Source organism: Asterias rubens, chromosome 5 (assembly GCF_902459465.1).
Source record: "Asterias rubens chromosome 5, eAstRub1.3, whole genome shotgun sequence".
Taxonomy (NCBI): Eukaryota; Metazoa; Echinodermata; class Asteroidea; order Forcipulatida; family Asteriidae; genus Asterias; species Asterias rubens.
The window spans coordinates 5,589,701-5,615,914 of NC_047066.1; the positions used below are offsets into that span (position 1 = coordinate 5,589,701).

Sequence of the window (26,214 nt, forward strand, 5' to 3'; positions counted from 1 at the left end):
CCAAAATTGTCTGCTAAGAAAATATAAAAGCAGGAAACCAGTTGCTAAAAGTGTGGTTTATGATAAAGGTATTTTGGCTGGAAACCATTTCCTGGTAAGCACAATTTGTCTGTGTTTAAAAGACTCTTGTCTATAATTATACACAAAGCTGTTTAAGAAGGAAATAGTGCTTAGCAAAAACATGTTTGCTAAGAAACAATTGGTAGGGAACAAGTCCCAAGACTTTTTAGTGGTAAAGCAAACCTGAGCATGCTAATAATACAAAACAGTTCTTCGGAAATCAAACCCAATTAGAATACTTTAATTTAAAACTGATATGCATTACTCTCCACTCTCGACTCCTGAGAATATCTGCGCCTGACGTACATGTACGCCAGGGTCCGTGGCATCCATGCAAATACCACAATCCCCCAGTCTGCCGTCGCTCTGGCATTAGAGACAACCCAATTTGCCATTAATTCATCGCCTAAGGCTGCATGTATAATATTTCTCCACCAAGTTTAAATGCTACAGTGTACATTATGCATGGACTCATTTGTATTTAACAGAGTGCGCCGTGTACACACATTCTCGCGATGGAACGGAACATGGGGGTGAAGCGGTGCGATATATATTCCGCATGACATGGTCGTTGTAGTAGATGACAATTGAGGGCTCCTCAATGAATAAACTTGATTAATCATTTTCTCACTGAATGGCCTTTGTTGGTTATGGGTGCAATCCATTGAACACGTAGGTCTGTTCAAATCAGGAGTGAATTTAATTGGATGTGAACATCCTGTTATGGTTCCAGCATTCAACTCAAGTCAATTCAATTCAAAGTAGCATTTATTTCCACATTAAATATTCTTTAAAAAAAGATATAGTAATTTGGATTAAAGGCATTATTAGCATAAAACCTTTCTTGGTAACACGAGCAATGGGGAGAGGTTGATAGTATAAAACATTGTGAGAAACGGCTCCCTCTGAAGTAACGTAGTTTTCGAGAAAGAAGTAATTTTCCACAAATTTGATTTTGAGGTCTCGAAATCAAGCATCTGAAAGCACACAACTTCGTGTGACAAGGGTGTTTTTTTCTTTCATTATCTCACAACTTCGACGACCAATTGAGCTCAAAGTTTAACAGGTTTGTTATTTTATGCATATGTTGAGATACACCAACTGTGAAGGCTAGACTTTGACAATAACCAATAGCGTCCTCTGTCTTTAAGCAATGTCCCCAAAAAGAACGGCTTGTTAAGGAACAGCCTGTGTACAGAAAAACAACAACTAATTCAAACGGGCCTTCGATCTTGAAGGGCACAGCAACTTTCCTGTGGTGAGGGGCACAAACATTAAAACAATATCAATTCTCGATATCGAAAGAAACGGATCTATTTTAAACACATGTCATGACACGGCGAAACATGCGGAAACAAGGGTGGGTTTTCCCGTTATTTTTTCACTACTCCGATGACCAATTGAGCCTTAATTTTCACAGATTTGTTATTTTATATGTAAGTTGTGATACACAAGTGTAGGCCTTGGACAATACTGTTTACCGAAAGTTTCCATTGGTTTTAAGGGCACCTCAGCAACAGCACAAGGCACTATGTATGGCAATTTCATTTTATATTTCATTTCATTTGTGATGCCATAATTTTTCTTGCTTCCATTTCCTTGCAATGTAAATCATATTAAGAAGTTATTTTGGCCTCTGGGCCCTTTTGGGGTTTTGAACTTGGCATTGGCGCCCTTCTCTTAGGCCTTGATGCCCTTTAAAATTTGCGGCTATCGAAGGCCAAAGTGGCCTTGCCCAAAAAATGGCGAAATTCCAGGCCAGACACACTTTTTTATTATTTTATCAAGTAGCAAACTGTACCAAGGATCTTTAATATTGGACTTCGCTCTCAATCAAATTAAGATTATATCCCAAATTTGTGTAAGCTGACAAGCACTTAGGGCTTGAATACAAAGAAGAAATTATGGATTTTAGAAGCTGGACATGTCAAATTAAATTGAAATGATGTAAATCATTAGAGATGGTTGAATCATGCTCAAAGGCAGTTCCGTCATTATTTATCAATGTGTCTTTCGTTTTCCCAAGACGTTAAAATGAAATCTGATTCTCACTCAATATTTCCGAAGCTCCAACCCCACCTTTTTCTTTCCTGTTTAGAAGCTCGAACCCCACTTTGATCGTTCCTTTGAAAGATGAGACGGTAATAATTAGGTCAGTGCTAGACTTGAATCACTTGATGTAGCTCAAGTACATGTGAAAGCTGTTCATCATCTGCTAACTGTTAGTCTGTGACTGTATCTTAAAGATACTCGACACTATTGGTAATTGTGAAAGACCAGTCTTCTCACTTGGTGTATCTCAACATATGCATAAAATAACAAACCTGTAAAAGTTTGAGATCAATTGGTCATCCAAGTTGCGAGATAATAATGGAAGAAAAAAACACCATTGTCACACGAAGTTGTGTGTTATTAGATGCTTGAATTCGAGACCTCAAACTCTAAATCTGAGGTCCCGAAATCAAATTCGTGGAAAATTACATCTTCCTCGAAAACTACTCCACTTCAGAGGGAGCCGTTTCTCACAATGTTTTATACTACCAACCTTTCCCCATTACTCGTTACCAAGTAAGTTTTTATGCTAATAATTATTTTGAGTAATTACCAAAAGTGTCCACTGCCTTTAAAGAGTAATTTGTCAGCAGATCTGAGTGAAAGATACTGAGAACAATGACTCTGTTGCAGCAGGTAGTTTTTCACTGATCAAAGGATTTGGGTACTTTTTTTTAACACAAAACACAATATCCACATATTTACATTATACTTACACTGTTTGAAGATAATGATAGTAGAAAGCTTGGTAAACCTTAAAATTTACTTGCTGATGAGGTGCTGTAGTTTTTGAGAAATGATGAGTAAAACAATGTCCTCAAAATATGTTTAACATACTAAAAATCATTTTTGTGACTTGTTTTACTCGTTCCTCAAAAACTACAGCACCTCAGCCAGTAACATTTTAAGGGAAGCTTTCTAATAACATTATCTCCAAACTGTGTAAATATAATGTAAATCTGTGGACAGTGTTTTTGTGTCCTACAAAAAGTACCCATCAGACCCTTAAAGAGCACCTCTGTCATTGCGTGTATGGGCCTAGCAGATAAGAACACTGAACTCAAGCTCTGCCGTTTCTGATCAGCGTTCGAGTCCTGGTCAAAACACGCGTGTCCTCATCCACTAACTTTTAGTTCGTGACTGTATCTTTTAGTTCGTGACTGTATCTTAACGAGCGGCCAGCGGATCAGACTTAAAGATAGGACAATGACTCCGTTCCATTCTTGTAATATGCAAGGTAGTTTTTTACTGATTAACAGAGCTCTGCCATGTCTGTGAGAGAAGCGGAAACTGCTAAAGGAATATTTCAACGTGAACCCACTAGGCTAGTCTTTGTGCAAAAAGTTCCTATTATACATTATTGCTAGTGAATATTGTACGCCATGTTTTAACCAGTGGATCAGAGTGAAAGATAGGACAGTGACTCCATTTGAGCAGACCTGATACTTTGTTCTTGTAAGGGCAAGGTATTTTTGTTTACTGATTAACACTATAACCAAGCTCTGTCATGTCTGTGTGAGAGAAAAGAAAATTGCTACAGGAACATTTCAAGGGGCACCCACTAGGCTATGTCTTGAAGCAATAAGTTCTTATCACTAGTGACTCACACGACCTGACTATTTCACTGATAAAGGACTTTCACTAGAAGAATACAAATCTGTGTATATCACTGTATTTATTTAATAGATGTACATAACTAAAGAATTCTGTAGTAAGCAGACCCTGTTTTTGTGCTCAGTATGATTGTTAGCGCTTAGCAAGTTCGAGTGCTTGAACATCTAATTGAAATAAAGCCCTTATCTATTGAGTATCGGCCCAGACGACGAAATACTATACAGTACTGACTGTGAATCCAGACTAAAGTTGTGTGTACATGTTTGTGCGGATGTGCAAGTACACGTGCAATGCACAAACTTGTGTACTGCTGATATGCTAATTTGAATGTCAGTGTTTGCACATTCCCCTGCCGCAAATGTCAAACTGTGTTCGACGACGAGCATATTTCCAATTCTGCATCCTTGGGGGTAGGGGGGGGGCGGGAGTTAAGAGAGGTACAGGGGAGCTTGTTAGAATGACCCCACGTATAAATCAAATCACTAACGCAAGGTGAACGTTAACACAGATCTATCGAAGCCCTATCTCTTTCTCTGCTCCCCCCTCCTCCCCCTACCTAATCAAATAACCTTTCCCTGGCATTTTCCTGTGTGAAGTCGGCACAATGCCGCAACCATCATCAGCAGCATGGGGCTGGAAACACGTTTCAAAAGCTATAGGCTCTGTTTTGTGTCAACTTGCAGAAGGAAAACATTTTCTTGACAATGTGGAAGACATCGATGTGCGGGTTAAGTGTCCCCCAGGAAGACTTAATTGCGGGGAGCAAGTGCAATCACGTTTTTAAAAAGTGACATGCGGATACTTCTTCCTGGTCATCTTCTAGTGTTTTGAAGATTAAGATTGAAGATTTAAAAATATCTATTGTCATGTGGTCATGATAAAAAACATGAAAATTTGTCTTCCCTGTGTAAAGAGAATAATGTATACAAAAAAGGCATGTAACAACAAACGACAACAAGAGTGAAAAATTACAAATTTACCAGAAATAAACACAAAAGTATAAAAGATTGAGGGGCATGTAAGAAGTACAGCAATAGAAAGTAAACCAAGTTATCTACTATTTAAAAACTTAATTGCACTCGGCAGAAAGGAATCCTTTTAAAAATAGAAACAAGTTGCTATACATGTATTGTGCTCTTTCCACAATGAGCAACCATTTGAAAGATTATACTTGCGATATTTTTCTAAAATGTTAATTTTGCATCGGGATAAAGAATTTAATTTGTTTTTACAGATGTCATGTGTTATTCTTAAAGACAATGGATACTATTGGTAATTGTCAAAGACCAGTCTTCTCACTTGGTGTATCTCAACAAATGCATAAAATAACAAACCTGTGAAAATTTGAGGTTAATTGGTTGTCGAAGATGTGAGATAACTATGAAGTTGTGTGCTTTCAGATGCTTGATTTCGAAACCTCACATTCTAAATCTGAGGTCTCGAAATCGAATTCATGGAAAATTACTTCTTTCTCAAAAACTACTCCACTTCAGAGGGAGCCGTTTCTCACAATGTTTTATACTACCAACCTTTCCCCATTACTCGTTACTAAATAAGGTTTTATGCTGATAAATATTTTGAGTAATTACCAATCGTGTCCACTGCTCAAAATTTACACTGGACAATGGGCCTGAGGCCAGTGTTTTTTATCGCCGAAACAGTACATTTGCAACTACACAAGTACAGCGGACTTGCATTTTAAATTGAATAATAATACTTTTTTGACAAAAATAGTACAATTAATGCAAGCTGTCAGAGTCACGTACACTGTACACCTCCTACTGACAGACAATGGAAACACAAACATTCACTTTAATAAAGCACGGCATCAATTCAATATGAACACAGAATATCGATTGAACCTCGTTATTGATTTTGAATAAATCCAATCATAGCATCAAAGTAATGTAGCATGACAATAACAACCCAACTTTAATATTCTATCCATACAAATGACTACAAATAATTGGTACTTGTAGTCGGTGGGCACACTGCACAGCCACAATTATGGGTACGGATTTGTTTTTGTCCATTTTATGAAGAACAATTTGGAAACCACTGATGTAGCAGTTATAATGTCATTTATACATGTACCATTAGGCTAAAGGGAATGTATATGTTTGTTAATATTGTCAAAGACCAGTCTTCTCACTTGGTGTATCCCAACATATGTAAGCATAAAATAACAAGCCTATGAAAATTTGAGCTAAATTGGTCATCGAAGTTGCGAGAAAATTTGTTGGACGAATTTGTGTGCTTTCAGACAGGAATAAAAGACTAGAAGTCTTTTATTATTTTAGTGAGAAATTACCTCTTTCTCAAAAACTACGTTACTTCAGAGGGAGTTGTTTCCCACAATGTTTTTAACTATCAACAGCTCTCCAATGCTCGTTACCAAGTCAGTTTTTAAGTTAATATTTGTTTTGAGTAATTACCAAACGTGTACCTTCCCTTTAAACAATCACTGTGTTAATGATAATAAAAGTGCCAAATGATTGTCGAAAACAAGATATGCAAAGAGTTACTCAATATTTTGATGTTGTTCGTTTGGTGTCTTTGAAACAAAAAGTGAACCCATGATTGTGGCTGTGCACGCACATTTTTTTACAGTAGGCCTACACTTAATTGCAGTAGATTTTCTTTACTAGAAGGGAAATAATTTGAATTTGTCATCAGAAGAAGCATACTCTCTTCTCTCTATTTATTTTCTGCATCATCAATTTCTTTTCATGTCAAGGTTAGCAAACGGTTCCCCAACTACAGCAACTTACGCTGCTTTGGATTTGGCTGAAAAGGGTTGCTAACCAATTGTTTACCTAGGCTTAATGGAATTTTAAAAATGAGTTCAGTCATAATAGACGATTATTTTCCAACAGGGATAACGATTATTATTCAGGGTTGTTTTTTTTTTGCCCTGAAAAAAAAACGTGACTTAACTTCCTCAATGTTTTCTTGAGATAATATTTTGTTCCCAAGAAACACTTTGTTCATTGCCCCAATATTATTTATTTTTATTAACAATCGGTGTATTGGTTATAATTTTTTTTTTTTTAATTTAAAAAAAGAAGTTCATTTATCCATTGCTAAATGTATGTGTACAGTAATTTATTTCTCTATTATGCAGTAAAATTTACATTAAAACAAGCTAGAGACATATCACCAAGGTGGGATTCGAACCCACCAATGATAAGCATGTGTGTGTTTTCAAAGAACTCGGGGGAGGTACTGAGCAGGCATTGAACTCCGCTCTTGAACGGGGCACAGCAATAGGAGACTTTCCAACGCTAGGTGGCAGCAGACATACCGGGTAAATTTCCATTGCTTACGTAGTTCTGAACATGCGCATAATTCTGAGAACAATGGATTTACCCGGTAAGTCTGCTGCCCTCTATCGTCCCAGAAAGTCTCCTATTTTCCTCTGGTATAAGGGGGCACCTCTGTAAGCCTTTTTGAGGTATGGCGGACGTGATACGCGCGCGTCACATGCCGCGACTGATGCCACGCTCACCATGTTGGTGGTCGTTAGGTTTACGTGTAAACGCCGCGTCGCCTAAAATGCGCATTTCACTGAATAACATACGTTCTATTTCTATGGTCAATACGCACAAATTTACCACAACTTTACAGTGTTGTAGCATTGTGTCCGCCATAGGCTTATGAGGATAATGTAAATTTGTATTGGAACCTTGCAAAGGGGACCTCCACAATTGCTGTGGGTGCCATAAGTTATTTCGAGGCCTGACTGAGTACACAGTGTTAAAAATACACATCGGTGTAAGGGCAAACAAAAAGTAATAAAGTTATCTATTGCAATGTATATAGAATTTATTTCTCTATGATGCAAGAAATATTCATATTACCATGGAGCAATAAACTGCTCCATGATATTACAAACTCGATATAATGTACTGTAGGACGTTATGGTGCTGAAACAGCTGTTTGTACACACTGTGTCTGTTTGCCATAGTGAAATATATTGATGCTTTATGCACAGGGTTGGTATATTCATGGAGGTAGAATTCTACTTGGTATATTTGACCTGTATCACGTTTACAAAACCCAATATTTCATTCTGAACAGTGTGTGGGCGTCGGAGTTATTTTACCTTTTAGTTATTATCTTGTCTTGATTCTACTCAGTTGGGGGGGGGGGGAATCCCATTCAAGATGAATGTAATATAATTGGTTTGCATCGGATAACGAATACAATCTATTTTCACCCTACATTTCATTCAGTTTTTTGTTTTTTTTGTTTTGTCAAACTATTCAATTCGCTGCCAGCAGCAGAATTACATGAACAGTTACATAATGGAAATTTTTGAGTAAAACAATACATTAATAATTAAAATGGCCTTAAATCTTACACACAAAATGGAGATGTTCACTCTAAATGGGATGAGAACATTGTATTAAACACTGTATACTGTATACACAATGATACGTGTTCAACACTGTATACTCAGTACTTTTCCTGAATTCTGGGGGGAAACTCATAGGGCAAAGGCAAAGCTTGTGGGTTTGAATCCTTACCATTTTTGGGGGGGATTTGCCTCTGTGAATTTGTTTTTGCTTATAGAACAAATCCTAAAAGCTTTGAATGAATTAGAAGACAAGAAAGTGATAAATTATAACCCCCCATTATCCTGAACATCTTGGGGGCATACTTTGATGGTGTTTGATTGGTCGGAGAAAGTTTGCTTTTTAGAAAAACAATGGGTGTGATGAGCTAGCTGAAGATGCTAAGGGGCGACTTTTTAGTCGACGACTTTACATGTACTTGGCGGCAAAATGACTGGCTTCCAGAACAAAAATCAATTTAGAAAAAAAACACACACAGAGTTTTTGCTCCTTAATTAATATTAGTGTATACTTACTTCTGTGCGGTGTTAACTGAACATCTGCCCCTGAAATCACAGCATCTTGCTATAAACCTGTGAGAATTCTCGCTGTGTAAGATAAGAAGTATAAAAAGAAATGGATATAAGATTTGAGGCATTGCATGGCGAGGCATCAATGTATATTTGGTATTGGTAACACCATGTGTGTATCTACTTTCTGAGTAGATTGTGTTCTTTTGAAAACTTGTCTTGCTAATTCTAATACCCGGAGTGGATTTTCCGGATGTTTCGAGAGACTGCGCAGTTCTGAAAAAAACTGTCAAGTGCTTATTTAAAACTACTTCCTAGGCGGAAGGTAGGATATCCGCCAGGACTTCCTTTTTGCACTTTGTGGATCAAATGAACTGCAAACCAAATAGGCCCTATACAAGAAGTGGATAATTTCACATTGCAAGATCTAATACGTATCACATGTTTGTGTGAAGATCGGATAACTCGAATGTATATTTGAGTAGACTAAGAAGGGATCAACAAATTTCCCAAAGGGGTTTGGAGATAGATCTTCTTTCCCTGTATGCGTTGTCGCTGGCAGGCAGGGAAGTTTGCTGTCATTACACTGCAACCCCGCAAATACACGAAGTGTGGGACTTGGACAATACTTTTTACTGAAAGTGTATAATGGCTTTAAAAAACCAGAATCTTCCTTGAAGGGAAGGTATACATTCTTAAAACTAGATATAGTGTTTGTAAAAACAAACACTAGGTGTTCGGCTATTGTTGGGTCAGTGTTTGAATCAATGAAACAAATGTTGTTAATAGCTCGTCAAATTGCAAAGAAATCAAAACCAAACAGTTTTCTCGATGTGTAATATTTTTATGGAAAAAGCATCAAAAAGTGTACATTTCAACCTAAAAGCCTTTAAATAATGCCTTTTCAAAGCATTTTACAGGCACTTCCAGTTTAAAAAGGTCAAAAGGTCAAGAGAAGGTGAAAACAGACTAAAAACGAAGCTATTTATAGGAGAAGAAAAAAAATTAAATACAAAAATAAATAATAAAAATGTTGGTCGCCAAGTTGTCTCCCATCCAAATACTGACCGCGCCCGATTTTGCTTAACTTCAGTGATCGGACGGGAACCGGTGTTATCAACGCAGTACGGTCGTAGATAAAACCAAATAATTACTTTTGAAGAAAATATACAATAAATTCGATTTGAACCAGAATACAAGGTCAAAAAAGAAGTCTTGTCTGCGAGGCGTTTACTGAGTTTTTATTGGCCGATCCGTTGCTGTATTGATTGTAAGAATCCCTCATGTAGATCAAAAGTTATGATTTTTTGAAATAATAAACTTTGAATTAGTATATCTCGTCAACTGATGACGTCATCGTGACGTAACCACTTTTGCATCATCTACTGGTTATTGTCTACCTGTGTGCAAAGTTTCAACTAAATGCAAGCTTCGCAACTATGCTTTTTGTTGCGGACAATCGACTCTGAGAGGAAGAAGAAAAACTAAAAAAAAAAATAAAAAAAAAAACAATAACAAAGAGTTGTTCGGGCTGTTGCCCGAACACCTAATTAATATATATTTGGTTTGCGGTATCACCATGTGTGTATCTACTTGCCAGGTAGAGTTTGTTCTTAGAGAACTGTCTTTCTTTATTCTACCTCCGCGGAGTAGTTTATCGGATGTTCGGGAGACTTCTCAGTTCTTAAAGGCAGTGGACACTATTGGTAATTACTCAAAATAATTATTATCATAAAACCTTTCTTGATTACGAGTAATGGGGAGAGGTTTTCGAGAAAGAAGTAATTTTCCACAAATTTGATTTTGAGACCTCAAATTTAGAATTTGAGGTCTCAAATCAAGCATCTGAAAGCAAACAACTTCGTGTTACCATGGTGCAACAAGGGTGTTTTTCTTTCATTAATCTCGCAACTCCGACAACCGATTGTGCTCAAACTTCCACAGGTTTGTTATTTTTTGCATATGTTGAGATACACCAACTGTGAAGAATAGTCTTTGAAAATTACCAATAGTGCTGTGTCTTTTAAAGAACTGTCCTGCTATTTACCCATTACCTGGGCGGAAGGTATAATAAATTGACTGGGACTACTACTTTAGCTTATAGGATTGTAATTAACTGCACTTGCACTACCGTGGAGTCAAATCTTGAATTGGTCTCTAAAAATTATTGTTGATAAAAAACTTTGGTAACAAAAGCCTACAGCCATGACAGCATAGTATACATATAAAAATATAAAGCATTTTGAGAAAATTCACTTCGAAGTAATATGGTTATGTAAAATGTTTTTATGCCCCCATATCTGAGTAAATTATGTGTTTAGGGGTTATTCTACCTGCATGGACATATTTACTCCAGATGCTCTCCGCAATCTCTCAAAAACGTAAAATTTTCAGATGTTAGTTATGTTGTGTACAAAAGCAAGTTGCCTGTATGTTTGTCCGTCTGGTTATGGCCGCTGTTTTCTTTTCAATTAGAAAAGCCTTGAATTTAGCCTTTGACTGAAGTCCCACTCTAGTAAATATTCTTTGATCATCCCAAAATAAATTTTAATTGTTTAATTTGATTTATTTGCCGTTCATTTCATTTATTATTTGTTTCCTCCCATTTTTTTCAGTCCGCACACAACCCTTAACCCGCCACCACGACCTAGATATCAAGCAGTCCTTAAAAACAATTTTTACATCATGAGATTTGTTTCTATATAATTATTTTTTGAAAAACTAGCAAAATTCAACCTCATAATTTAATCCTTTGGATCCTAATCACCCTTCAATGTATGTTCCTATATATTTAAAGACAGTGGACACTATTGGTAATTGTCAAAGACCAGTCTTCTCACTTGGTGTATCTCAACATATGCATAAAATAACAAACCTTAGAAAATTTGAGCTCGATTGGTCGTCAGAGTTGCGAGATAACTATGAAAGAAAAAACACCCTTGTCACACGAAGTTGTGTGCTTTCAGATGCTTGATTTCGAGACCTCAAATTCTAAACTTGAGGTCTCAAAATCATATCCGTGGAAAATTACTTCTATCTCGAAAACTACATCACTTCAGAGGGAGCCGTTTCTCACAATGTTTTATACTATCAACCTCTCCCCATTACTTGTTACAAAGTGAGGTTTTATGCTGATAAATATTTTGAGTAATTACCAATAGTGTCCACTGACTTGAAAGGCACTGACACTTTTGGTAAATACTCAAAATAATTATTCGCATAAAAGCTTACTTGGTAACAAGCAATGGAGAGCTGTTGATAGTATAAAACATTGTGATAACCGGCTCCTGGTGAAGTAACGTAGTTTTCGAGAAAGAAGTAATTTTCCACGAATTCGATTTCAAGACCTCAGAATTTGATTTTAAGGTCTTGAAATCAAGCATCTGAAACGCACACATCTTCGTGTGACAAGGGTGTTTTTTCTTTCATTATTATCTCGCAACTTCGACGACCAACTGAGCTCAAATTTTCACAGGTTTGTTGGTTTTGTGCATTTTATGTTGAGATACACCAAGTGAGAAGACTGGTCTTTGACAATTACCAAAGGTGTCCAGTGTCTTTAACACCTACTGGAAACCCAGCGTATATAGGTACAGTATGTATGTGTACATATATGTACAGTATACTTTACCTTCAGAATAGTGCAACCATAGATCAAGGACCCAAACAACATGTGTACTTAAGCTTGGGCGATTTATTTTATTCACGATATATCGCCGACAATATATCGCGATTTTCGATATAATCGCGATTAATGAAATTTGACATCATCAGTCTTAAAACTCCAAGTGAAAGTTGTAGAAGAGACAGTTATAGCATAAGAGAGGTGTTCTAATGACCTATTCTTCTGGTTTTACTCCAAACCTATGGGGTGCAAGATGTCTCAGCTAGCAAATACATCGCGATATTTAATCGATATATCGATATTTCGAATTAAAACCAAATCCATCCGATATCGAAATTGTGTCCAAATTAATATCGCGATATTCGATAATATCGTGATATCGCCCAAACAACATGTGTACTATGGCCTTCTTTCTGTCTTTAAGAAAATGCCGCTCTCCTCATTTCAGATGAGGTACAAAGATTGCTCTCTCTCTCTCTCTCGCAGCCCTTCTTATCCCTGCGCATTGCCGCATTCGCCACTCCATTTATAGCAAGAATGTTTCACACAGAATCTTCATGGCCACAATGTCTAATGAAACGTAAAGGACTCTTATAGGCCGTGTCATCATTGCTCAATGGAGCGGTCGTCTTCAATGACTAGAGAGGGTGTCGGCCAATATTCATATAAAATATTGAAATGGAACCCCTTGATATTTAATGAAGGGTGCTTCTTATAGGGAGGATGTCATCATTGCAAAGTAAAGCGTTCACTGTTGTTAAGGCGATTACTGTTTGTCTTATATGCATTTTATTCCAATCCTTCAGCAGAGAATGTTTCTGAATGCCACAAAGTAGGTTACCGGTGAGCTTAATGGTGGTAGAGCACTGGCACGTTATTCAGGAGGTCGCAGGCTCCAGTCCAGCTCTAGTAAATTTTGTCTTTGCTCGACCCAAAATAATTTTTAAAATTTACCCAGTCAGTTTCCCTTGTGGTTTAAAGGGTCTATGTACTTTTTCCTAACACAAAACACAATATCCACAGGTTTAAGTTAAACTTACACAGTTTGAAGATTATGATAGTAGAAAGCTTCCCTTGAAATTGTATTTACTGAGGTGCTGTAGTTTTCAAAAAAATTAGTAAAACAAATAATTTTCGTCTCAGTTTTAGCATGTAAAAACTTACTAACCACTTATGCTATGGTTTTGGTATAATATCATAACTGGTTAATGGGATTTTACAGGCTAAAATCATTTTCGTCCTGAGACGAAAATTATTTTGTGACTTGTTTTACACATTTCTCAAAAACTACACAACCTCAGTTGGTAATATTTGAAGGGAAGCTTTCCACTATCATTATCTTCAAACCCTTTAAGTTTAATGTAAATCTTTGGTTTCTGAAAAAGTACCCGAATCCTTTAACACTTAGATATCAGGGCTCTTAATTGGGGAAAGTATATCCACAAGACTGCAGAGTTTGTTGCTCAAAATACTTACTGGACAAGAATTTGTTTTATTAAAGACCATGCAGAACAAAAAATGAATTCAACAAACACCATCAAAATCCATCTCATTTGTCTTTTGTGTAAAAATTGAAGGATACTTAACTTAATATCAGACTCATAGTCAATAAATTGTTTCAACAACAAAAAGTTACACAATAAGGTAGCCTAATTTCTAAATTGAAGAAAAACAAGACCACTTGGCTAATCCAGTCATTTGAGTTTATTGGTCCGAAGATAAAATCACTGGCCTTGGGCCTTTGGTCTAGTGTTAATTTCAAGTCCTAGAATTTTTTTCTTATTACACGTTATAAACTCATAACTTCAAATCAGCACTCTTCAGATACAAACTTTCTATATTCCAAGTTCAATGTATCGCATCGGACCCCATAGGGAAACCTGCTACGTATTCAAACTCACGCTGGGCAAACACATGGCTGGTTTAATATCATATTCAAGTGCCAATCAACTGTGCATAGAATGTTTACTGAAGGACTGGGTCGAAAGACAGGCCCGCTACACACACCAAATCAAGCTTATAATACAGATCCTAATTAAGCAAATCTAAAGTTTGCACGAGTGTGCAGTTTGTTCAAGAATGGTTCTTCAACAAACTTTATCCTCTGTGAGGGTGTTCATATGAGTTATTTTTAAGGTGCAGTATTATTGCAATGTAGATGCATGATTGCTCTTAATCATTAGATTAATTATGGTTAAAACGTCCTCACTGGCCTCATCACACTGACAGCGTACATTTTAAGCTGTAAGGTTAAACATGTACATGTACAGTGTACCGTACATAACACCTGGACTTTTAAATGAAAGAGCAGCTAGTGAACTGGGCCCAATTTCATAGAGCTGCTAAGCACAAAAGTTTGCTTAGCATGAAATTCTTCCTTGATAAAAATAGGATTACCAACCAAATGTCCATGTGATTTTCAGGATAAGCAAACAACAGCTGAATACCAGTAACAAGCAATATGCAACAAATGTAAATTTGGTTGGTAAAATTTCATGCTGGAAATTTCCCTTGGTGCTGGTGACCATGAGTAGAATGTGTTCAGTGTGTAAAAATCAATACAAAATTCAGGTCGTGGGTTCGAATCCCCAAATAACAAATTACATGTTTACCGATTGAGTTACCCACATCACCGACATGTACATGATGTAGAGCCAGGGCTCAAATTTTACACTGGACTGCAGGACAGAGGCCAGTAGTTTTAGTCTTGGGCTAAAAAACTTTTGTCCAGACAAGTTCAGCGGTATCATGCATTTTTAATTGAATATTATGAAGAATAATACCTCACTGTGTTGTGATTTGAAGACAATATAAAACATTTAAATGTTGACTTAGATATAATATGGTGAAATGTCAAGTACAGGCCTCCAAGCCGACAGCACTCACGGCAAATGACATGGTGCCCTGTGCTTTTGCTGTGGTGCCCTATAAGCCCTGCATGTTTCCTCATACAGTGTACAAGTGCCCCTTGCAAGAGGAAAAATGCTGTGCCCCATGAAATTCGAGGCCTGCATGTACATTGAATGCAGAATTAAAAAAAAGGTCCAGATGTGCTTCCTAGGTAATTGTATTTGGAAATGTCACCCTTCTAATTGAGCCTAATAAAATCAATTATCAATGATTGATACAATACGTTACTATCATCCACGATGTGCTCTTTAACAGCACTTGAATATATTCAGAGCTCAAGTCAAACCATTTGACCACATTCTTAAATGTCACACGGGGGAAATATTATTCTATTTTTTCCTCTCGAACCAAATTCCTTGCCAATTACTTTGCAATTTACGAAAAGTAAATTTCCTGCCGTATCCAATTACAGCAATCTCTGAGTGATCTCGATACAAAATGTCAACACACAAACAAGATTATATCTAATCCCGGAATGCAAATGGGATAATTTCAGTATAAACGTTGCAGTATATTCTGGTCAAATGGATTTTCGAAGTCGGTGAAAGATATTGTACTGCATGAAGTGGACGGAGAGATGCCAATAACTATAATTATATCTCAGGCATCAAATTATGGGAAATATAAGAAAAGAACACCCCTCCCTCTTAAAAACTCTTTGGGTGAATAAAGAAATATTTTCCAGAGCGGAATTTGCAGCCTCCCTATTTTGTCAAATTTTCTTTGCTTATGATAAGCAATTTATCCAAAAATTGATTCCTAATTAGCCGGTCAGTTTCCCTTGTTGTTATTCATTGAACTTGTTACTGGAAATACTTACAAGTATTTGCTATTGTTGTGTTGTTCTGTCATTTAGCCTTTGAGACAGACTCTGCTAGGGGTCAACTCTGCTAGGGGTCAACTTGCTAGGGGTCAACTTGCTAGGGGTCAACTTGTCAGACCATTAACAATTTGTGCATATAACAAAGGTCCTTTAGATATTGCATTTTGCAATCAGCTAACTCCTTTTTTGCATAATTTTTCTTTTTCACAACCACATAAGGGGAGGGTAGGTTAAATATGTAGGCATCCAATGAACAACCAAGTCAAGAAAAAAGTTGTGTTCTAAATTGCTAGTATCGCCTCACTCCAAACATCCAGACAACATTTCTACCCAAGCCCCCCAAAAAGGTTACCAAAGCACCTTGACGCAGGCCTCAAAATTAACCCTGGCACTCGCAGGATACCGTAGTGCCCTGTACTTTTGCTGTTGGGGTGGGGGTGGGGGGGGGGGGTGGGTGGGGGGGGTGGCCGTTTGCCTCATAGAAGTACCCCTTTACCAACATTACCAAAGTTTCAAAGGAAAATTGCTATGCCCCTTAAATAATTAAATTCAAGGCTGGCTTCTACATACATTGTACATGTATGTGACCAAGTTTTAATCTAGCAGAAAAGACGTTCCAGACATAGGATAGTGAGTCGGGTTGGATATCAGAAAGAATTGACTAGAGAGAATTCCAACCAAGTCATGAGGCGACATCATCCTGCCGTCGTTAACCTTTCTTGATAATCTCGGCAAACTTGCAGCAATCCCATACATGTTTGTGAATGATAATGGACAGTGCCGCCGCACCCTTCATAAACTGAAGGGGGGAAAAAACATCTCCTTGTCTTGTAATGTTTTTTTCTATAGATAGTTCCCAAGCACACCTTTGCATTGCAATATAGTTCAAGGTTTGCCGTTGACTTTTTCAGCGTCTTGCCCAAGCAGTAACATTCATTTCACTAGTCACCCTATTTGTTTACTATTTAAAATTTCAAGTACACTAGGATTGTTTATCAACAATGAACAATCCAGCCCAGACCACGTGCGTGGTGAGAGTTTTGACTGGTCCTTCGGTTGTTTTTAACAGAACTTGCCCGCCGGACCACTATTAGGGAAGAATATTGTAAAATCTGAACATTTTCAATCATCAGACTTGTGGGTAAGGTGTTAATTTATTGTTTGTCGCGGTGATAGCTAACAGCTCTACTGCGGCTCTTGTGATACTGCTGCTCTCTTGCGAGACTGCTGGCTCCCGACTACTGACGTAAATTCCATAAATGGGGCTGTAGTCATCATATGGCAGTCTTGCGTGAGCCAGCCAGCAGTACGTCGCAAGATTACGGGAGAGCTAACCTATGAAAAACATTAACCCTTTCATGCTCCATTTAATTCAGCAATAAATTGATCATATGGACACATTCATTTTTAGCTTGTTCACCCCAGAAAAAGCAGGTTACAAAAGCACACCTGGATACTTGTGCCGGCGCTCTTTGTTCCCCGTCATTTTGTGTAAGCCTATTAGGCAGTAAAAGAGTCTTTTCAAAAAGTATCTAATGCCAACCACTGAAAAGACTGTTCAAAAAGTTTTGAATCTCATCCTATATGACTAAAAAAGAGGAAGTTATTGTATTGTTTTGAATCTCATCCTATATGACTAAAAAAGAGGAAGTTATTGTATTGTTTTGTAATCTATTGTGAAACTGAAACAAACCCCATAACTCCGGGGTTACAAAAGTATAACAAATAGAGTAAATGGACAGATCAGAAGGAGTGAAGTGTTAAAGACACTGGACACTATTGGTAATTTTCAAAGACCAGTCTTCTCACTTGGTGTATCCCAACATATGAACAAAATAACAAACCTGTGATGATTTGAACTCAATTGGTCGTCAAAGTTGCGAGATAATAATGGAAGAAAAAACACCCTTGTCACACGAAGTTGTGTGCTTTCAGATGCTTTCAAATATTTTAGTGGAAAATTACTTCTTTCTCGAAGAATAAGTTACTTCAGAGGGAGCCTTTTCTCACAATGATTTATACTATCAACAGCTCTCCATTGATTGTTAGCAAGTAAGTTTTTATGCTAATAGTTATTTTGAGTAATTACCGACAGTGTCCAGTACCTTTAACATAAACAAAAAAGATAATAGACTTTTTTCTTATTCTAAAAGAGTAAATACATGTCACAAGATATATTTGGTAGCATAACTTATGTAGCTTCATTGAAGTGGTCCATCAAAACCTTAACCCTATCTTACTACAACAGAGTTCAAATTACAGTTTTATTAAACTTATCCCAGCTAAAAAATGAAACAAAATGTTACAGATTGTTTTCTTCTCAAAACTTCAATCGGTTCAGGTCTTGAGTTTTACAGAGGCCACTTAGGACCTCGGTTGCTCCTGGTCTTGGCCTTGATGCTCCTTCAAAAGTTTCCAATATAGACTTTAAGATTTTCCAATGGAAGTGATGCCCCTTCAAAAGTTTCTCACACACGTAGACTAAGAGATTTTACTATGGAAATCATGCCATTTGCAAAATGCCAATGGCCCTCTTGCTGCAACCACCTTTTGAAATGAAATTTTCACAGGTCAATTTTATAGTTTACCTAAAAATATGTAGGATTAAAACACCGAACGGCACCAAGAACCAAAGGTATACTTTTACTTTAAGATTTTATGGACGACGGTAATTCACTACATTGTACGTCCCAGGGTTGAATGGTTGAACTTACAAGTGCAGAGACCTATACTGCCAACTATAGCACAGTCAGACATCATCTCACAGTCAGACATCATCTCACAGTCAGACATCATCTCACAGTCAATCCCACACTGTGACGGAAATGAAGATGAGACAATTGATGGCGTTGACACGGCAATGGTGATGCTGCCAAACAATATCCCGGAGCAGAAAACTCATCATCCAGTGATGTCATCAATGTCTCCTTCGATCTCCTTCGATCAAGTGTGATGGTTCCACGCCAGGGCTCACCCTTAACACTAGCTCGTCGTACATACAGTCTAGTAAAAACTGCTACGGGCTAGTAAACACCACCTTTCAACTTGCCCTGTGTGCTACTAAAAACTGTGCAACCTACATGTACTTGTTTTAAAAAACTCTCATAATTCTTCCATTTAGATGTGAATAATAGTTTTCAAATGTGTTAATTTATTTGTGAGTGTTTGAGTGAAACTTTATTTGGCTATTATATTGGTTGTGATCAGAAAGATACATTACATTTATATTGTTTAAAATCAGGGCTACTAAAAACTTCCTGAGGGCAAGTTGAACCCAGAGTTTATTAGCTAGTTTATGACTAAACAAAAAGCCTAAGAACAAGGCCTGCATGATCATAGCAAAGTAACACAGAGACATCGACAGCAGGAGGGGACCTTGATGGTTGTGTCGTAGCACAATTTCTTGCTCTATGGTTGCGCCATTTTTTCTCTTTTGGGGAATTATAACTTGTAGTTGGTGTTTTGATGATAAGCTTGGGGGGGGGGGGGGTGTTTGCTGTTTGATGTACATGTAGGTGGGCATGACATGGGGTACTTAAGGTTTACAAAATATTTATCTAATTGAATGTGTTGTATGCAGCATATAACACAGTCAATAGATAAATATTTTGCTAATCCATTATGATCTGACACACATGGACTGTTGTTAGAAGTTTTGGGGCATAACAAAAATTATATCTTTTAACATTAACCAAATTACTTCAAATTTAAATGTTTCTCAAAATGCGTTATACTATCAAACGATGCTGCATAGGCTTCTAACCAAAGATTTGTATTGCCAAATGTTTACCCTCTGTAACAGTCGTAAATTGAAATAACCCGAAATACGAACACTGCACGGTTCATTTGTATTGTATTGTATTCATTTCTACAAATGACCACATTTCACATCTAGCAGTTATTTGTAAATCTGTGAACTTTTTTTTTTTTTTCTGTTCCGAAAGTGTATAATGGCTTTAAGTTCGGTGAACTAGCCGCTTGGTAACGACACGCCAACATCATGGTAGGCCCTACACACTAACAAAGATAGAAGTCAATATCAAAATGTAAACCTTGGTTTCAAGTATCTGTAAATGTTTGACTGACCCAAAAGCTCCACACAAAAGCCAGGAACAAACTCTACATTACAAGTTGCAGGCATGTAGGATTTGAAACTTTGCATGGTGGAAATACGATATAGAAAATTCATATTGCTGAAAAGTGAATATACCAGCCTGTTTCAGGCAGGAAACATAATCAATAATTCGAACACACAATCTGAATTTTTTTTTTTATGCAGAAACGTTTCACATAGGCCTACTGAAATGTTTTTGAATTCCCCTCTCCAAAACCACACCCCTTAGAAGGGAAAAATTTGGCACTTGCAGGTAAGCGGCGAATGGTGATCGTAAGCACGGAATTCGGCGGTAAGCAGAGCCATGAAATTGGGCCCAGACCAATGTATGTGTAGTAGGGGTAGAAAATTCATTTTCTACCCCTACTACATATGCAAACTACTTTACAATACTGTGAAGAAAATAAGAACAAAATGAGGGGCGTTGTTAATCTAGATTTTTATCAGCGACATTCATTAGAACGACCTTCATTATTACTCAAAACTAATGAGTGGAAAGTCTTTAGATACCAAGTCATTAACTAGTGGCTTTGTTTGTACTAATGTTTTTTTAGACATCATGGTTGCCAAGTCAACAGAGGACAACCAAAGAGGAAGCCATACAAGTTTATTACCCTAATTAATCTAATCCAGTAGCAGTGTGTAATGCACTCTTGGGAGAGATACAAAGAGAGATGAGGGGGCTGGAAATGAATGGACAAAGTCTACTTTATAAAACAATTTTAAAAGTTTTTAGCGCTAATACTCAGTTCTTTTCCGAGATCTGTGAAAAAAAGTCACTGTAGGCATATTACTCAGGTGGGATTCCTACCTTTGCAATTCTTAGAGCAGTGTCATACCAACTAGACCAACGAGATTGCCTGGTAGCAAGAGGTAGTTTGAATCCTATATTTTTTAGCATAGTGTAGTATCCTATCCTGCCAGAAAATGCGCTGGAATGTACACGGTCATTTTTTTTTGTAAACAAAGGTACAAAGACTTGTATTACAAGTAATTTCCTTATGGGCTACATGTCCATGTACACGAACAACATCGTACATTTTGTTTGTGAAGTTGAAAGCTGGCCTGAGTGTCACTTAGTCCGATCTGCAAGGCCAAACCTTGAAAGGAAACTCCTTGACATTTCGGAAGGTCCCAGAAGTGAATGGTCGGTAAAACCATGAAAAAGGAACTGCATTTTTCCTTCCTGTACACAGAGAGGAATTTAATTTAAAGGCACTGGACACTATTGGTAATTGTCAAAGACCAGTCTTTTCACTTGGTGTGTCCCAACATAAGCATAAAATAACAAGCCTGTGAAAATTTGAGCTCAATTGGTCGTTGAAGTCGGAGATAATGTTGAAGGAAAGAACGCCTTTGTTACACAAAGTTGTGTGCTTTCAGATGCTTGATTTCAAGACCTCAACATTTAATTCTGAGGTCTCGAAATCAAAACTACAGTACTTCAGAGGGAGATGTTTCTCATAATGTTATACTATCAACAGCTACCCAAGTACGGTTTTATGCTAACAATTTTGAGTCATTACCAATTGGGTCCACTGCCTTTAAACATTATAATGCCATGGATAGCCAAATGAGAGAGCATCAATGGTTCTGATCAAGGAGTCACCAGAGTGTAGGTTCGAACTCCCATAAGCCTTTTTGAGATATGGCACACAACCAGTGCACTCCTAAAGTGTCCTCCATGTCTCAAAAAGGCTATTTCTGAAAATTGTGTTCTTGACTTGGGTAAGACACTTTCAACCATAATTGCTTCCCATCGCCCAGGAGTGAATGTGGATATGAATGAGTAACAACTGGTGCTGCACACTCCAAAAGAGTTTAGATGACTTCAGGAATGCTTACACGTACAAGTATGTAAGGGCCTATCAGTTGTGTGCATTTAGTGAAAGGGCGAAATGCAATGTTTAAAAGCCCCTATTAATATTATGTTTCATTATAGGGCCTATAGTGAAAAAAAATCATTCTAGTAGGCTGTTCAAATCTTCAATCTGTGCACAAATCCAAATACTTTGGGGGACGTAGGGTTTCCACATACAATAAGTAAATGCAAACAAATTTGCGCATTTTAAACTGGGGCTTCCGCTTAGGTCTTTGTACAGGTGTATATCATTTAAAAAGCCACTTAGACTTACCAGGGTTCAAAATTCACAATGTACCACTGGCTCGAGCTCGAGGCCAGTGTTTATAGCATCCTGACATTAAAGTTATGACCAGACAAGTCTGACGGTGTTGTGATTTTTGAATAATAATTACTCGCCTTATCTTTAATTACAAAATTACATTAAAAAAATGTTTAAATGTCGACTTACCCATAAACTGAGATCATTCTTCTCTTTGTGCTTATGTTCAAATAAAAACAGTTTTTTGTTACACTGTGTAGGCCTATAGTTCTGTGATTCTGGTTTTGTAACAGATGTTATGGCCCAGAACAAATTGTGAACTAATAGGCCCCCTACATCCTGCATCTGGTTACCTTTTTCAAAAATGTTGAGCCCTGCTTGCATAATTCCATAAACACAAAAAAACCATTGTAATACAGCCCTTAATTGCATGATTAGGGTATAGTATAATTTAACATACAGCTGTTGTAACTATGTTACTTCAGAGGAAGCCATTTCTCACATTGTTTTTAAATTTTACTACCAATAGCTCTTCATTGTTCGTCACCAAGTGATTCAGTTTTTATGCTAACAATTATTTAATGTATGTAATTACATCAAAAAAAGTTTTCATTCTCATTGTGATTTTGGTTTTGTCACAGATGTTCTGGCCCAGTACAAATTGTGAACTAACTAATACAATAAGCCCTGCATCTGGTGCACCAAGTGTGAATGTATCTGTGGTTATGACTACCTAGTAATGACCTCCCATCACGCAATAGAATGACAGACAAACAAAGTATTTCTGGCATTGTGTCAGTCAGAAGTAGAAATGTGTGGATCATTCATCAAGGGGTTCACACTCTAGCTTCAACTGGAATCCTGGTATTTTTTTATTTCGCGTAGAAAAACATCATGAATCACCAATTTCGACAAATTTGACAACCAGTTTAATGGTCACAAGGGGGCCATATAAAGTTACATTCAAACACTCCAACAAAAATTAACATTTAAAACAATTATATAGACTAAATAGCATTGAGTAGGATTCGTGCCCTATGCTTTATAGTAGGGTTCCGGCCATTTTGCTTTATACTATGCTCCAGCATTGAGTAGGACTCTTCCTCTATGCTTTTAGCATCGAGGAGAAAATATTCATTAAAAAAAATTCCATTTAAACTAATAGGATGCACAGTTAAAATGTAACCCACATGGCAATGTGAAACAAAGTGGTGTTTACTAGCCTGTAGCAGTTTCTACTTGACATTGTTCGCCGCCGGGCTAGTGTTAGATGTAGGTGTTAGCCCTGACTTTGACAGTTGGATCAAATTGTTTTCTTATGCACTGGAGACACTGTGAGTGACTGTAACGGAGAGTCTTGACACAGGGACCTGGGCCCAATTTCATAGAGCTGCTTACCTAAAGCAGAACAAATTGCTTAACAGAAAGAAGCAGGATAATCCAGTCACAAATTGTACACATGCCATACATGTGTACTTTGGCCAGAAACCTCATTTTTGGTAAGCATAATTTGGTTGTGGTAGCTACTTTTTGTGCCTACTGTGACATTGGGCCCTATGAGATGTGTTGTTTTTCTAAACCTTGAATGTCAGCCACAGTTCTGTAAAAAAAAACTTGATGTGCGTGTGTGTTTACATTGCTATACGAGTCGCTGGATTAACCTTGTATGTGACTAGAATCTAGGTCAACTCGATATATAATAATATCAAGGCAATTTAAATAAATGTACTGCAGACTCTTTGAACTAGTGTTAAAAAATATATATAATAAAAAAATTTAGCTTTAATTTCTTTGATCTGCTCTCACATCTACCTTCCAGAGCCTTTTTAAAATAAAAACTAGTTTTTATAACTATAAGCGTGTTCCTATCTAAGGGGTACATCAATGTGCTTAATAAATATAAATATATGTTTTTGAGACATGTTTTTAAAGCTTTTTGACAAGGCAGCAATCAGACACTTTGGGGTAAAATCTGCTCTGTCAGTAAATTGACACAAACAAAAATTACATTAAAAAAAAATAAGTTTCCTATTTAATCTTAAGTAGGCCTACCTTAGAGTCTTGATCTTTTATTCAAACTTAAAGCCATTGTTATACAGGTAACTACCTGAACATTTACTTATAATGACAATACTGTAGAAGGTATCAAGCGAATCAACAAGCAGAAATTGTGCAATCAACCAACTAAACAAATTCATTCATCCATGCACGACCTTTTTAGAATTCTTAACCCTCCTGGAAGGGAGCTGGCATGGCTGGTGGTAAATGTTATTGAAAGCATTTTTTTTTTTTGCACTGTGCCCACAGATACATGTATACGTGGACGAACAGCCTGATATTTATTCATTTATTTTGTCACATTTGACCCCGTCACATTTTACAATGAGGGGGTGTGTAGCTCACCCTGAAAAAACAACAGGTCAACAAAGAGAATGACACACATAGCAAGGGTTGGGGAAGGAGCTTGTTCCCCATAATTTTCCAGTGTCTCCCCCCCCCCCCTTTGTCCCTGGGCTCTCTTTCGGTAAGTAATGCCCCCCCCCCCCACCTTGAGAAAAAACTTGGCTACACTGCTGACTCCATAATTTTCAAGACTCTGGGTGGAAACATTAAACTGCAGTGTTTAATGTTAATGTTAATTAATATTAGGGACACTGTCATTACGCACGATGTACTATTGTGAAGCAGGCCTACACTACTTCTAGAAACTATTTTTTATGAGGCTCCCCTGTGTTTCTAGAAGTAGGCCTACACCACACAGTGGAATCCAGACAAAATTGAGTAATAATAATAATAATATTAATGTTATAATAAACCGCATTTGTATAGCGCGTGTCACTGCTAAGTCCCGATGCGTTGGATAGAAACAGTCTAAACAGAACTGTCAGATGATTTACTATAGCTCATTTCTCCATGGACCATGGTTGTATTTAGCCCACCTTGTTGACTACCTCCATGGTTGAGCTGTATGGCTCTCTTTTAACATCAATCTCATGATCATCACAGTGATGATCAAAAATAAAAGAGTTAAAATAAAAAGAGAGCCATTTACAGCTCAACAAGATGGGCTATTTAGTAGAGCTAGCTAGCTATACAAAGTGAAAGTACTAGTGCAGGGTAACTAACCCTCCTCCCGACGGCGAGGATGGTTTTTAACTTTTGGTTAACTCCCAAAACTGAACTAAGCCTGTGTAGCAAACTTAACTAATAATATACCTGATATAGTGATACGGACATGACATGACAGAGGCCTGCACCTCCATGTTCTGACGGTCAAGCCACCCACAGTCTCTGACCCACCTAACATGCATGACATGAGGAAAAGGTACGGCACATACGACTCTTTTTTGGCTGACAACTGTTCAAAGTGTAAACACTGAATATAGTCGCGTGTACACGTTGTAGGTTGTAGAATGTAGTACAGCAGATGATGTTGAAGTTTTTGTACTCGATCGATGCAAAACTTAAACTAATTCCCATCGTTTAGTGAGTCCGATTCCGCAATCCGCAACGCACATACTTCTAAAAACCAGATAAGATTTGGGATGAAACACTTACCCTCACTTCCATGCAACATTCTCTTGATCATGACATCTCAAATTTAGCACAGTAACATCCAAAGGAAAGCGGAACAGTCCCAGGATCAGCAGAACGATCCGAGCGGTGTTATGTCACACACAAATCAGATTTCTGAATTGTTTATCCACCAAAAGGAAACCAGACTACTTACGGGGTCTGAGTGACGCAAAGGATCGTCTTCGACTGCACGTCTTCCCAATAATGCAGTACACATGGGAACCGCAATAACAATCAAAACATCGCGGCAAGTGATCGATAAAAAGAGCAGTCGACCGGTGATGACCAACTGCGCCACCAATGTTAGACGGCTGAAAGATTTGGATGCAGTGTTTTTTCTTTTACAATGGGTCCCCAAAACGGACTGGCGAATCCTGGGCAATCTCATCTGTATTAAATTTCCCCAAATTTCTATTTTTGTATTTAAAAAATTGTAAACAGTAATGATGT

General features: G+C 37.5%; 1 protein-coding gene across 2 annotated transcripts in view; it reads right to left on the bottom strand.

Annotated features, from left to right (window-relative positions):
• Positions 1–25,852, bottom strand: part of LOC117290652 (E3 ubiquitin-protein ligase RGLG4-like) — a 29,291-nt gene extending 3,439 nt beyond the window's left edge. The window contains exons 1-2 of one of the 2 annotated variants that reach the window (XM_033772169.1): positions 25,747–25,852; positions 8,600–8,671 (exon numbers count right to left, since the gene is read on the bottom strand). The gene's annotated coding sequence lies outside the window, so the exon portion shown is untranslated. Of the gene's footprint in view, positions 1–8,599; positions 8,672–18,665; positions 18,688–25,746 lie in introns of those variants that run through there. The other variant, XM_033772170.1, reaches the window with a different exon arrangement.
• Between the last annotated feature and the right edge of the window lie 362 nt (positions 25,853–26,214).